The sequence below is a fragment of the Monodelphis domestica genome, chromosome 4 (genome assembly GCF_027887165.1).
Source record: "Monodelphis domestica isolate mMonDom1 chromosome 4, mMonDom1.pri, whole genome shotgun sequence".
In the NCBI taxonomy this organism is placed as follows: Eukaryota; Metazoa; Chordata; class Mammalia; order Didelphimorphia; family Didelphidae; genus Monodelphis; species Monodelphis domestica.
The window spans coordinates 231,488,084-231,502,004 of NC_077230.1; the positions used below are offsets into that span (position 1 = coordinate 231,488,084).

Sequence of the window (13,921 nt, forward strand, 5' to 3'; positions counted from 1 at the left end):
GTATTTGCTATGTTTATGTCCTTTGGTTGTGTCTGACTCTGTGACTCAGAGGACTACAGCTATCCATGTTTTCTTGGCAAGGTCAAAAATGGAATGGTTTGCCATTTCAGTGGATTCTTTCCTCAGGCAATCAGAGGTTAAGTGACTTGCCCAGAGTCACATGGCTAGTCTGAGGCTAGATTTGAACTCAGATCTTCCCAACTCCAGACCTGGTGCTCTATCCAATTAGCCACCTCTCTGCCTCTATAAACATACATTTTATAGTTCTAAAACTAGGATTTGCCTCAGACAAACAGTGGGGAGACATTGAAAGAATGTCTTTCTATTCATAGCAGAGACCTGGCTCTTGTAGAAATTGGGATGATTTTTATTACAGAAAACAAAGGTCACAGCTATTAAGCAGCAGAACGAAGACTTGAAATGGGGTACCTTCTGACGGTAAGAGTTCAACAGTCTTTCTACCTTTGGTTCAGTCACGTGGGACTCTTCCAGATCTCATTTGGGGTTTTCTTGACAAAGATCTGGGAATGGTTTGCCATTTCCTTCTCCAGCTCATCTTACAGAGGAACTGAGGCAAATAGGGTTAAGTGACTTGCCTAGGCTCACACAGCTAGTCAGTGTCTGCGGCCGGATTTGAACTCAGGAAGAGGAGTGTTCCTGATTCCAGGTCTGGCACTCTATCCCCCTGGGCTACCTTTTCTTTCCATTAGACTCATGTAAAGGAAGACAGGCATGGTCATCCTTCTCATGGGGAGAAGGAGAAACCTGCTCAGACTAGCAGACACCACTGTGAGGAAGGGGAAGAAGTGGAGAGAGGAAGTAGCAAGGTGATTCATTTCAGGGGTGAAAGCTGGACAGATAAAGCCATCATGTTGGACAGCCACTGGGACAGGACCTCTGAAAGGCACTGTCAGGGCCTTGTGAGGAAATCACTCTGTGAACCTTAAAGCCAATTGAAATGGGAGCTGCTTCTGTTCAGGGCTGATTTATTCAGTGTCCTCTATGAAAAGCAGAGTGGCTGATTGGAGAAAGGGAGACCCTGGACAATCTCACCCCTGACACTGACTAGGTGACTTAAAAAGCTTAGTAACTTAAAAAATGTACTGTACTTACTGTACTTAGTAACTTAAAAACTTACTGTACTTAGTAACTTAAAAACTTGCTGTACTTAGTAACTTAAAAAACTACCTGTACTTAGTGACTTAAAAACTTACTGTACTTAGTAACTTAAAAAACTTACTGTACTTAGTGACTTTAAAAAAAATTGAATTCTACTTTCTGTCTTAGTCACAACTCCAAGGCAGAAGGGGAAGGGCTAGGCAGACAGGATTAGTGACTTCTTCAAGGTCATATGGCTAGGAAGTTTATCCTAGGTCAGATTTGAACCCAGGTCCTTCCCACTCTGGGCCTGGTTCTCTGTCCACTGAGTGACCTAGCTCCTCTAGGCTTAGTAACTTAATTTTAAATCAAAACTGTTTCTTTATGGAGGTTATCAAGGAGCAGTTTGCATACTAATAGTTTCCCACATGGGAAGCTAGGTGTCATAGGGGAGAGAGCACTGAACTTGGGACCAGAAAGGCTCATGTTCATGAGTTCAAATCTGGCTTTAGACACTTACTAACTATGTGACCCTAAACAAGTCACTTAGCCCTGTTTATCTCAGTTTCCTCATCTGTAAAATGAACCAGAGAAGGAAATGGCAAACCACTCCAATCTTTGCCAAGAAAACCCCAAATGGGGTCATGAAGAGTCAGGCATGACTGAGCAACCGTTACAAAAGCTCCCCCAAAGTGGTGAAACCACCTGAGTGATGACAATAAATTAAAAGGCCTTAATCAAGCCAGGAAAATATAGGAAGAATGGCTTTCTGTTCTCAAAGTCTTTACCACCTCCCAGTGCTATAAGGGAGATGTTTTATGAACTTGAAAAGTGCTGTAGAAATGTAGTTGATTTTTATTTCAGAAAATTATTATTATTATTTTATCACAGGTCTGTTGGTGCCACAGTTAGAGGACCAGCCTCAAAGCCAGGGAGGCTGGGGTTCGAGGCCTATCTCTGACACATACTGCCAATATGACCCAGGACAAGTTACCCAACGCTTTGGTGCTTTGGTTATAGAGCTGGAAAGCAGTACCTTGGGGTAGGCCCTTGCTCAAAAATTCAATACTCTGCTAGGCTCTTAGGAAGATGGAATTTCACTTAAGACATTCTGCCTTCAAGAATTTATAATCTAGTAGGAAGATGAGTCAAAGGCAGATGGTGGTAACACAACAGTATGAATATTAGAGAGGTAGAAATATAGTGTAATTGTGATGTAAAATTTGAGGGGAAAGAAGTCTTTGTTGGGGGTGGGGAAGGCACTCAAGGGGAGGATAAGTCCAGTTGCATGAGTCACTGGAAGTTTCAAATTTCACAGAATCTCAGTGTTAGGGGTGATCTCTGAGGATCTGGAGTACAACCCTCTCATTTTATATATGAGGAACCTGAGACCCTTAGAGGTCAGGTGACTTATCCAAAGTTAAACAGGCAATAAGGATCAAAGGTATAATTTGAACCTAAGACCTCAGGATCTAAACCCAGTCTTCATTCTCAATGAATCATGAATAGAGTCCTGCATACTTATTGTTGTTGTTGTTTTTCATTTCATTTTCGTTGTTTCTGATGCTTTGTGACCCCATTTGAAATTTTCTTGGCAAAGATATCAGAATGGTTTCTTATTTCCTTCTCCAGCTCATTTTACAGTTAAGGAAACTGAGGCCAACAGGTTTAAGTGACTTGCCCAGGGTCATACAGCTAATACATATCTGAAGCTACATTTGAACTCAGATCTTCTAGTCTCCAGGTCCAGTGCTCTATCTAAAGGGCCACCTAGCTGCCTATATCCCAATTTAAGTCTAAATATGCTTCTTTGCCCATTAATGCATTGCTGGTGCAGTTGTGAACTAATCTAACCATTCTGGAGGGCAATTTGGAATTATACCCAAAGGGCTATAAAATTGTCCACCCCCTTTGATCCAATAATGCCACTACTGGGTCTGTATCTGGAAGAGAGAATAAAAAAAGGGGAAAGGACCTATTTGTGCAAAATATTTATAGCAACTCTTTTAGTGGTGGCAAAGAACTGGAAATTGAGGGGATGTCCATCAACTGGGGAATGGCTGAACAAATTGTGGTATATGTTGGTGATGGAATACTATTGTGCTCAAAGGAATAATAAACAAGATGATTTCAGAAAGAGCTGGAAAGATCTGCAGGAACTGATGCAGAACGAAACAAGAAGAACTGGGAGAACATGGTAGACAATAACAGCAATATTGTATGATGATTATCTGTGAAATCTTGGCTACTCTAAGCAGTGCAATGATCTTGGACAATCCTGAAAGACATGAAGGGAATGCTATCCACCTCCAGAGAAAGAGCTATTGGCATAACTGTGTATCTTTGGCTTTATTTGGGGGTTTTGGTTTTGTATGAGTGTGTTCTTACATCAATGACCAATATGGAAAGTGTTTTGCATGATAATAAAAAATGGAAAAAATAAATATGCTTGCCTGAAACAGTCATTCCTGCTTTTGTCCTTGGGGAGATAGTCTTCTGATTCTTGAAGACTGATAGAAGACTTCTCTAAGTCTCTTCTCCAAACTAAACATCCTTATTTCCTTTAACAGAGTCTCACATACTATGTTTGCAAGGTGTTCACCATCTTGGTCATCCTCCAGTTTGTCATTTTCCTTCTTAAAATATGGTACCCAGAGTCACCAGGAGAAGTGGCATTTATTTCATGCTTTAAATAATAATTCTGTAAAACCTCCACTAGGGGAGGGTTGATATTATCTATTTCATTTGTGTCTTTTGATAGTGGCTAGTGCTACTGGGAAACAGGTATTAGTATTTAGGAACTGCTTTTGGAGGTGAGAGTGGAGAGGCAGAAGAGGGAGAGTGGATTGTTATTTGAGATTTTCCTCTTTTGGTCAGCTTTGGATTTAATTCATTTTTAGTTATAAGTATATCTCTCTCTCTCTCCACCTCCCAACCCCCCCCCCTCCCCTTCACTTTCTGGTCTTATTACAACTCTCTGACAGAAGGGCAAAGGCTAGGCTAAGTGACTTGGCTGGGGTTACAGAGCTAGATCTGTCTGAGGCCAGATTTGAACTCTGGTCCTCTTGATTCCAGACTGGGCTCTCTCTCTATCCACTGTGTCACCTAGATGCCCCTGGATTCAATTCATTTTATAGCATTTTTAAGGCAAGGGTTCTTAACCTGAGGTGTAAGAACTTAAAAAAAAGTATTTTTTCATAATTATTTCAAAATAATTGGTTTCCTTTGGAATCCATACTTTTTATTGTATGCATTTAAAAACATTTGGAGAAAGTAGTTGTAGGTTTCACTAGATTTCACCAGATCAAAGGGATTCATAACAATCAAAAAAGTCTCCAACAACTGGTTTAAGGTTCCAAAGGACTCTATATACCTTATATATAACCCCGAGTGGTGAGGATCAAGAATTATAATTCCTATTTAAGTATTATAATCATCATTACAATAATGAATAATGATTATGATTTTCCTTTTGGGGGGAGACTGGACCAGAAATTTCTTCAGTGGGCAGAGCTCCAGTTGGGGGAGCTCCCTCCCCCAGTTTAGTCTTTTCTGCCATTTAGTTTCACAGTGACTTGCACAGGATCACATAGCCCATATATACAGATCTTGAACTCAGGGCTTCTGGACTGTGACTGCAGGTCTCTCTTCTCTACAACACCACATTGCCTTTCTCCATTTTACAGATGAGAAAAATGAAGCTCGGGAAAGTTAAATGGTTTGCCCAGAGTCACAGAGCTAGAGGGTGGAAAACCTAGCACTTGGCCCTAGATTTTTTGATTGCAAGTCCAGCTTTTTTTTCTACTTCAGTAGGCTATTTCGCTTGGAGGAAGATCCTTTAAGCAGAAAAGTTGGTTTCTGCCACGGAATCCCCAAGCCAAGTTTCCCCCTAGAGGAACTGCTGGGACAGCAGGCAGAAGGGGAAGACTCAGGCTTTCTTCCTTCCCCTGCATTTGATCAGCTTCCTCTGATCAGTCTACCCCCAAAACAGTCTTTCTCAACGGCAAGTCCAGATCCAGCCACCAGGGGGCAAATGAGCACTACCTCCCCGGCCCCTCCACTCCCCAAAGAACACACCTGGTGGCCAAGATGGGCGGAGGCCTCACCTGGCTGCTGGGTACATCCTGAAGCAGCCCAGGTAACCCCTTTATGCCCGGGCTGGGCTGAGGGATTTCTAGTTGAAGGGGATACTAAATCAGGAGGGAGTTGAGGGTGGCAGAGGAGGGAAGGCAGAGAGAGAGGTGAGAATAGGCTTATCCTGACACCTATCATACTCCGGAGGTGAGGAGAGGAAGTGTTCTGGGTGGTCTGGTCAAAGTATTTAAGAAGGTAAGTGTCAGTAGGGCAGAAGAATTTGCTATCCATGCTTCTCAGGAACGGAGAAGGGAGCCAGAGTCCTTAAAAGGCTCAAGTACATACATAAATAGAACTATATATCAATAGACATGTATATATTTATAATATATAAAATATAAATATATTTATAACCTATCACATATAGCACATTGCATATAATGTGTAATGTGGTTATTATATATAATCTATTTAGAATATAATCTATTTATTATATATAATCTGTATTTCTCTATAAAGGGAGCAAAGGAGAGGCTAAGGCCTCAGTGGTTAGGATCAGGGATGCTAGATAGTCAGCAACAAAAATCAGGCTTCCTGGCTCTGAGAGCAATCTTTGCATCAACTAGTGGTATATTGCAGGGGAGGTGCTCAGAGAAGGGAGGGATAATTGATCCTGAGAAGTGTGGGTTAGAAAGGAGGACCAGGCAGAGTGGTCAGAAGAGATGAGTGGTGGACACGGCTTCATTGCTCCTCGGCAGATGCTCTGGGCTAGGAGGCTATTTCTCAAGAATTCAAGCCAAGATTACCACCACCACCCCCTTTCCCTTGGCATCATCAGTTCCAGGCAATAAGGTGTTAAAAAGAGAGGTGGGAGGTGGTCTGGGAGTTGGGATGCCTCTAGTCTCCACCAGAACTGCTTGGGAATCCACCAGGCTAGTATGGAATGAGTTAAGTCTGCCTGCAATCTGCAAGACTGATGCTGGTGGGGGGGAGGGAGTTGGGGGTGGAGAGGGAAGGGGAAGCAAGAGTCTCCTGGATTGCTGGGAGACAGCTTCAGAGTCCCTTTCCCTAAGGGGCTGACTGCCCCTTCCTCTCAGTCCCCACAGGGGCTCTGCCCTCCCTTGAGGTCCCCTCTCTCTCCCTCCTAGCAGCTCAGGCTCCCCCTGGCTTTGTGTCCCCAGGAGGGTGGGCTGCAGGATTTCCAGCCCAGCCCTGGCTGCCTGTTCAGTTTTTCCAAACCCTCCAGTTGGGGAAGGCAGAAGCCCTGTCAGGATAAGAGTCCCTTCCCCCCTACTCAGCAACCCCCCCACCTCCCACTTCCTGCCCCCAACGCCTCCCCTCTACTTCATTCCCATCCTTCTCCTCTGGCGCTTCCCCCTACCATTCCTGCTCTAATTGGAGGGGGTCAGCTAGCTTGGCAGAAGAATTCTGGAGAGGGGTTAGTAAACCTTGATTCAGTAGACAGCTCCTAGTTCAATATCTGGCATGGTGCCTAACCTCTCTTTCCAGCCTGGCACCCTGGTGTGTGTGTGTGTGTGTGTGTGTGTGTGTGTGTGTGTGTGTGTGTGTGTGTGTGTGTGTGTAAGGGCACAGCCTGTAGTGGCATCCCCCCCAGGATAAGGAGGTGGGGCAAAAGGCCTCAGTTCCCCGGGGAATAAAGAGATTGGGAGGGGGGGTGTGTGAGGAGTAAGAGCTGGTCCTAGGGCGGGCACCAAGCTGGGGCAAAGGGTAATGAATGTTGGCTCAGTTCTGTCCTGTTGGTCTATTATATAATAATCACCATCTATCAGGAAGCTAGGCAGCAGCAGCCAGTGGCAAAGCTAGGACACCTGGGTCCTCTGCTTCTCTAGAGTCCAGGAAGTTATATCCCCACATTGGAGTTCTTCCAAGGAACGGTTGTCATAATACTGATGTGAGCAAGGAAAGGAGATATGGGGGGTGGGGGTGGGGGGGAGCCTGAGGGATGGTGGGCAGTCTAGCTGCCATGCTAAGACACTGGCCCCCCTTTCACTCTGACTGACAGCACCCTGAGCCAATAATAGGAGTTATTATAGGGCTTAGATTTAACCCTTTTCTGAGTGCCTGGCTCTGAGGTTTTAAGAGATTGAAGTCCCTCCTGGGGAATGGGTCATCAGTATGAGACCCTCCCACGCCTTCCAGCTGTGTGCATAGGATCCAGAGGGGGACTGCCTTGAGGGGAACACAGGTATCGATGCCTGGAAAACAGGGGTGCAGAGGTTCAAAGGGGCTGGTATTCTGGCTAACCCCATCTGAAAACTAATGAAAACTATGTGTTCTGTGAGTGTTTCACAACCAAGAGACCAGAAAGGACTCTAGGCTGTGATGTCACACATGCACGGAGATATACAGAAACACAGTATTAAAAACTGACACAGATACACAGTGACACAGTTAGATACACAATGACATATTCTAACATACTGGCATACATGAAAACACGACCCATGTTAGCCAGTAGAGGGGGTTACTCCATTCCAGCAATGGGCACTCATAGACATCCCCCTACCCCACCCCCTCTCTCTGTCTCTCTCCCTCCCTCCTCTCTTTCCCTCTCTCCCCCTCTTACTCCTCTCTCTCTCCCTCCCCCATCTCCCCATCATCTCTCACTCACTCACTCAGTATCCCCTCACTCTTCTCTTCTCTTCCCTCTCAGCCCCCCATACATTCTACTTGCTCCAAGAGATTTGTTCCGTGTCCCAGCCTGGAAGCCACAGTCCTGGGGGAATGAGTCACAGCCCCACCCTGGGGAACCAGCCACATGGTTTCACAGAACATGCCAAAGACTCCTGTAACATTTACCTCGGAGCCTTACACCACAGCATATGATGAAGAAGGTTTTGTAAGTCTCACTGGGCATCAGGAAGGGCCCCTGTTATATCCATTAACCCCACATTTATGGTCTGTGGAACATATGATATGGCAGATTGGGTAGATATTCCCAAACATGCGATTGGAAATGGCTAACCTCCCTGGATGCTGGGACCCAGAAATCCTAGCTGGACCTCAGCATTCCTGGAGTCCTTACTTCCTATCAGAGATGGGTTTCTTTCTGTTCCCAACTTCAGTTACCTTTTCTGTCTCCCAGGTAGAGGCTGAATTCAGCCAAACCCTTCCTTGTCCCGTGCCCACCAGCTGATATGTTCCATCAGACAAACTACAATAGACTGGAACACCTGGTCTGTGCCTAGCACCCTGGCACTGGGGGAAGGGAAAGAGAAATAAAAAAAAGTGTGAGCCATCTTTATTGCCCACATGGAGCTTATCTTTTAGGTGAGCAGACAAGGCTAAGATTTGAAAAAGGCTGGTACAAAATACAAAATTCAGTGCAAACCTCAGTGGTAAGGATGGTAGGAGCTGTTAGGATTTAAAACAGGGAGATCACTGAAGTCTAGGAAAGCTTCCTGGGGGAGGTAGACCGGGAATTGGCCGGTAAAGGAGATTGGGGAGGCGGAGAGGGAGGCAGGAAAACAGAACAAAAATCAGGAATGAGCTGAAGGTAGTGAACCACCATACAAATTAATACTCTGAGTGTAGGCTGGATTGGATAGTTTCTGGAAAAAAGGTAGCCTAAGTAGAGATGCTCATGATTGTGGTAGGGAACTCCCCACCTTGGGCAGAGATGAATACATTTGACCCCAGCAGAAGCTTCTCTGCTAAATATCACCCCTAAGAAGATTTTTGGCTGGGGTCTCTCTCCTGGGAAATCACTGGCATCATAGCAAATTGAGGGACTTTGCTTTTTGGGGAATAGATCGGGAAGGGATCTAGTGAAAGCCCTCCTTCAAGCCTAGCATAGTTTAGGGTATGATTAGTGTATTTCCCTCTTCCCCACCTTCCGTCCTTTCCCGCACAGCCCTCTGGAGGGAGGGGGAGGGGGAAGGGATAAGGAGAGGAGGAGAGGAGGAGAGGAGGAGAGGGAGGAGAAAAGCCCCCTACTCCACCCCCACCTCCCAATCTCTTCCCAGCCAGCTGCCATCCACCTTGGGCGCCTTACCGAGTCAGACCACTGGGAGGCTTGGGGGAGCCGGCCTGGGCGAGAAGGCGAGCGAGATGGTGGAGCTCTTATTTTGACAGGGGCCTCTCCGGGCTCTGGTATGAAGGCAGAAGGAGGCAGCCAGAGCCCCGATGCTTATTCAGGCTGGGGAGAGGAGCGGAGCGGAGAGGAGAGGGACCGGGAAAGAAGAAGGCGGAGGAGAAGGAGAAGGGGAGGAGGAGGAGGAAGAGGAGGAGGAGGAGGAAGAAGTGGTGGTGGAGGAGGAAGAGGAGAAGGCGGAGAGAGTCAGAGGAGGGAGCCGGACATGCCCACGACCCGGTCCCGCTGGACCCCCGCCGGACGCCCGGACTCCAGGGTCCCATCGCTGGCCCACCACTGGAAAGCTGTGACTGGGACTTTGGGCGTCTGACCAACACTACGCGTCCAGAACACCAGCGTCCCCAGCCCGCCCGGAGCACAGCCATCCCCGCGGATCTTAGAAGAAAGTGAAAGGAGGACTAGCCGAGCCGGGCGCCAAGCCTCGGGGCCAGAGAATTCCCCCAGCCCACCTCTTCCCCCTCCCAGGCCCCTCCCGGTGCCCCGTGCCCACGACCATGCCCCGGGGCTCGGAGACAAGAAGCCAGGCTTGGTGCGCCCCCCGGAACCTCCCTTCGGGGCCCGGCCGGTGTTGAGATTCAGGCACCCAGGATCAAAAAAGGACCAACACCCACCCCCCATTCCGATTAGTATATACACCGCCGTACCCCACATCCAAAAAAAGAGAGCAAAAATCCACCGCCCCAAGACCTGATCATGGAGTCCACCCCTGGCCTGGCGTGAAGATTTCCCCCGATCCTAGGATCCAGGTAAGAGAGGGGCCGGGCAGGGTCACTACTTTGATGAACCGGTTGAGAGAGAGAGAGAAGGGGGCAATGATTGTTGTCTTGCACCCTAGTGGTTGCCCTCCAGTCTATTATGGGGCATTTATATCCTCCAACCCCAGATGGAGCTGCTATGCTACCACCTTCCTTGGGCCCCCACCAGGCCAGTTGGCAGCTTAGTCGCCTGGCCTAGGGGGGAGTTTGGGAGGGAGCTGGAGGGGGGGCCTGCAACCTTAACACGGAGAACAAGGCCGGCCTGGGGCCAGCCCGAGGGCTGGCTAACCCTGCCCTGGGGGCTTCTGGGAGATGTAGTCTTTTTTTCCACCCCCACTCCCCACCCCCAGCACACACATACCTTACTATACCCTTGGTCTCTAGACCCCATACCCCTAAACTTGATGACTTAGGGAATATCTTGGGGAAAATGGATTTGGCTTCTGGACAGGGTCCTCCCTCAACCCCTGGGCCCTGCCCACCATCTACAACCTGTGGTGTAGAAGAGAAGGCATGTAACCTCCATCTGCTCACCACTCCTAATTTACTCTTGTCCTGCCTGACAGAAGTGTGACTCAGTTGTCCAGGTTGGGGAACTATGAGGTTCCTATTACCTTATTCCTCCCTGCCCCACTCTTTCAAGGGATATGCCCATTGCCCTCTGTTTAGGTTCCCTGGAGGCTGGGCATTGAATGGTGGGTTAGATAGGCTTGGGGCACAGGACAGATTTGGTTATGGTGCCTAACGTTGGGCATTCTGAGAGGCATTGCTTATCCTGGGAAACTTGGAATGGGCAATTCTTAGGGAAATTTCTTTTTACATTCTGTCTTAGGGAGAAGGAGGAGGCATTTTCTAGGGAGCGAGAACTCTTTGGGAGTCTGGAAGATATCTATCTCTGTCTATCCAGCTTCCTGCCTTTGGGGTTTCTCTGATGCCCCACCAGCCCCCTGCTTTTGTCTTGTCAGTGTTGGGCCTGTTGTGAGGTAGGGGATTTCAGATTGGCAGGGAAAGATATTGGAGGGGTGCAAGGAATTTGGTGTATAGATTTGGCACCCTCAAAAAGGAGCTCTGAAGTATTTTGTATGCTCTCTATCTGTGGGCTTCTTGCTCTACTTAGAAAAGCTCTTCTTTACTTTATCACAGGCAGTTTGTTCAGTTATCACTGCCAAATGGAGGTCAGAGATCCCTGGGGTGGCTGGGTCAGGGCTCCTTTTGCTTTCCTTCTGACTCAATCAGGGGACCCGTAGGAAATGGCCTCTTTTCCTGGACAGAGATGTCTTTCCTGTGGCTGATCAATGCCCCCTTACCACACTTAACCAGTATTTCTGAGGGTAATGCTGGTGCCTGGGAATCAGTGGCTTTTACCATACTTTGTCTTGGGGAAGGGATGCTTTTACCATACTTTGTCTTGGGGAAGGGATGCTCTAGGCTCTTTGCTCCTGGGGGGGGAGGGGGAGGGGGGTAAGGTGACAGGATTCTCTGTGTGTGGTAGGACTGAATGAATTTTCTGCCATGTAGTTGGTGTGATAGGGGTGATAAAGATAGGAGTAGGTAGGCGGGGGAAAGGTGAGGAAAGGATAGAGTGTCTTGGGTCCCAGGAAAGCGATATTCACCCCCATAGGGGCACTGCCCCCTGGCCTCAAGTATTCCTGGTTGATTAAAGTGGACAGCCTGACCATCCTTGCCTGAGCTGGCCTCCATGACTTGAATGTGAGATTGCTCTTGGTGTGGGGGAGGGGACAGCACAGAAAATTTTGGGGAAATAGAGGAAGGCTAGGGATAGGGAGGCTCAGGGATCTGAGGTGACTTCTGGGCTTGGAGTCGTAAGACAATGCCATTATCTGGTGATCCTATGACTAGGAATAAGCATCTGATAATGGGGGAACAAAGGCGGGGGAGAGGGTCAGGACATCAGGGGTTTGTGGTCTTGATAGAGGGAACTGGTGATCAGAAGGAAATCTAGGATCAGGAATATGGTGATGGGGAGCCTAAGTCTGGGACCAGGACCTGAGGATCTTACTATGGATATTCCTTGGTTCTAGTTCTCATGGGCTCCCGGGCCATAGAGATTCCAGGGCTAAGGAGAGCTGGATTGGAGTTCTAGTGTGATTAGGATGGGGAATGGGGGTTCCCCTTCTCCTGAAGCTTTAGAGCCTGTGTCAGAACTGGGCATTATGCCCCTGGGTCTGGGCCTGAAGGGTGGTGGTGATGGCAGGAGCAAAGGCCAGGACGCCTGGCACCTGCTTTAGATTAAAGGAGACGCCACGTAAAGGGGGGCTGCCTGCCAGCAGGCGGAATGGCTGGGCTGGAGCTGCATGGAGTCTGTGGGAGGAAGGAGGGAGGAGGAAGAAGGGGCAAGGCCAGGGTTTGGGGAGACTGCATAATCCATAGGCCTAGGTGAAGGGGGGACTTTTTCAGGGACTAAAGAAGCTATAACCTCCCAGTTCCCAGTGCCCCTGAGGAGAGCAGAAGGGAAGTTAGGAAGTTTCAGATATTAGAGGGCCTGATTCCAGAAGATTCAGAATAGATTGAGGGAGAGGTATTTAACCCATGAGGGAGAGTGAGGGGAACTAGGAAAAAAGTACCAGGGTATTTAGTCTCTCTAAACCCTGGAGGGGGTCCCTAGAGCCTGGGCCCTGCTGAGCACTTCCTTCTTGATCCTAGGTGAGAAAGGATCTGCTCTGCAGCCCCAGCCTTCTGTCCCTGCTCCTCCTGGGGCAACCTAAGCAGCACGGGGTGGGGGATGGTTTGCTGTCTGTCTGTCTGTCAAGTTTCTGTGTGCCTATCTACTTTGCCAGTCCAAGTACCTGGGCTAGGACCAGCCGTGATGTGTACACGTTTAAGTTGTTGGAGGCAGGGCACCAAAGGTGACTCAGAAGTCACTTCCCTGCCTCTCTCTGTGCTTCAAGCTCAGTGCCTTGGCCTGGCTGTTGACCCCACGGGAGAGGGGGGTGAAAGTAGGGGATGGCACCGTGGGAAAGCGGGAAGCCGTGGGAGCTGGGCTGGTGCAGGCCGGGCGCCCTAGGCAGGGGAGCCTCCGCCAGGCTCTGCTCTCCTCAGGGTGGGGCTGGGTTGTTTCTGAGACTGGCCCAACCTGTTGAACACTTGGCTTCTCTGGCCCTGGCACCTGTCCTCCCCCCCCCCCCCCCATTCTCCTGCCCACTATCCCTGATTGATGGCTGCTCATCTCCAGGTCAGAGAGGGCGGCTTCTTACTTGTGAGAAGAGTTCCTTGGGAGCCTGAGGGTGAGGTGAGGATGGGGCTGGGGGGATGAAAGAGGAGGGTCTGCCTTTGATCAACGGGACTCGGCTGAAAGCTCACTTGGATGAGCTCATTTCTCTTGCTTGGCACCTTCCACGGTGCCCCTCAACTTACCCGCTTGGAGCTGAACCATTTAAGAAGCCCAGGGACCCAGGGAAGGGGCTAAGAGGTTAGGGAGTGAGGGGGAAGGAAGGTGATGGAGATGAGGGTTCCTGAAATGCTGAGCTGTCTGACTGGCCGCCCTGGAGCTACTGGGTGCCAGGCCCTGCCTGGAGTAACAGCCTGGAATTTCCTTTGCTGAGTGCCCGTGGCCCCGCCCCCAGCCTGGCCTGACTGACCTCCCCTCCCTTCCTCAGGCTGCCTTTCCTTGGAGGTTGGAGGGAGGGTGGGGGGAAGTTGGGACAGACTGGAGCTGGGGAGGGGGTGGGGAGAGAGAGGAGCTCTGACTGTGGGAGGAGAACCTTTCCAAGGACTGAGCAGCAGCTGCCCAGGATAGCCGTATCCCCAAGGGGAGGGTAGGCCTGGGTCCTGGGTTCCTCGGATAGCTTCTTTTTTCACATGCGGGAGAAGCTTCTTTGCCTTCAGTGGGGCTCTGCAGGGGAGAGAGTGGGTCAGGATT

The 13,921-nt window shown here is 49.0% G+C and overlaps 1 protein-coding gene across 3 annotated transcripts in view; it reads left to right on the forward strand.

The window, feature by feature from the left end:
- The first annotated feature begins 9,159 nt into the window (after positions 1-9,159).
- Positions 9,160-13,921, forward strand: part of BCL9L (BCL9 like) — a 37,273-nt gene continuing 32,511 nt past the window's right edge. For 2 of the 3 annotated variants that reach the window (XM_056794263.1, XM_056794264.1), the window contains exon 1: positions 9,160-10,032. The gene's annotated coding sequence lies outside the window, so the exon portion shown is untranslated. The remainder of the gene's footprint in view (positions 10,033-13,921) is intronic. The other variant, XM_056794260.1, reaches the window with a different exon arrangement.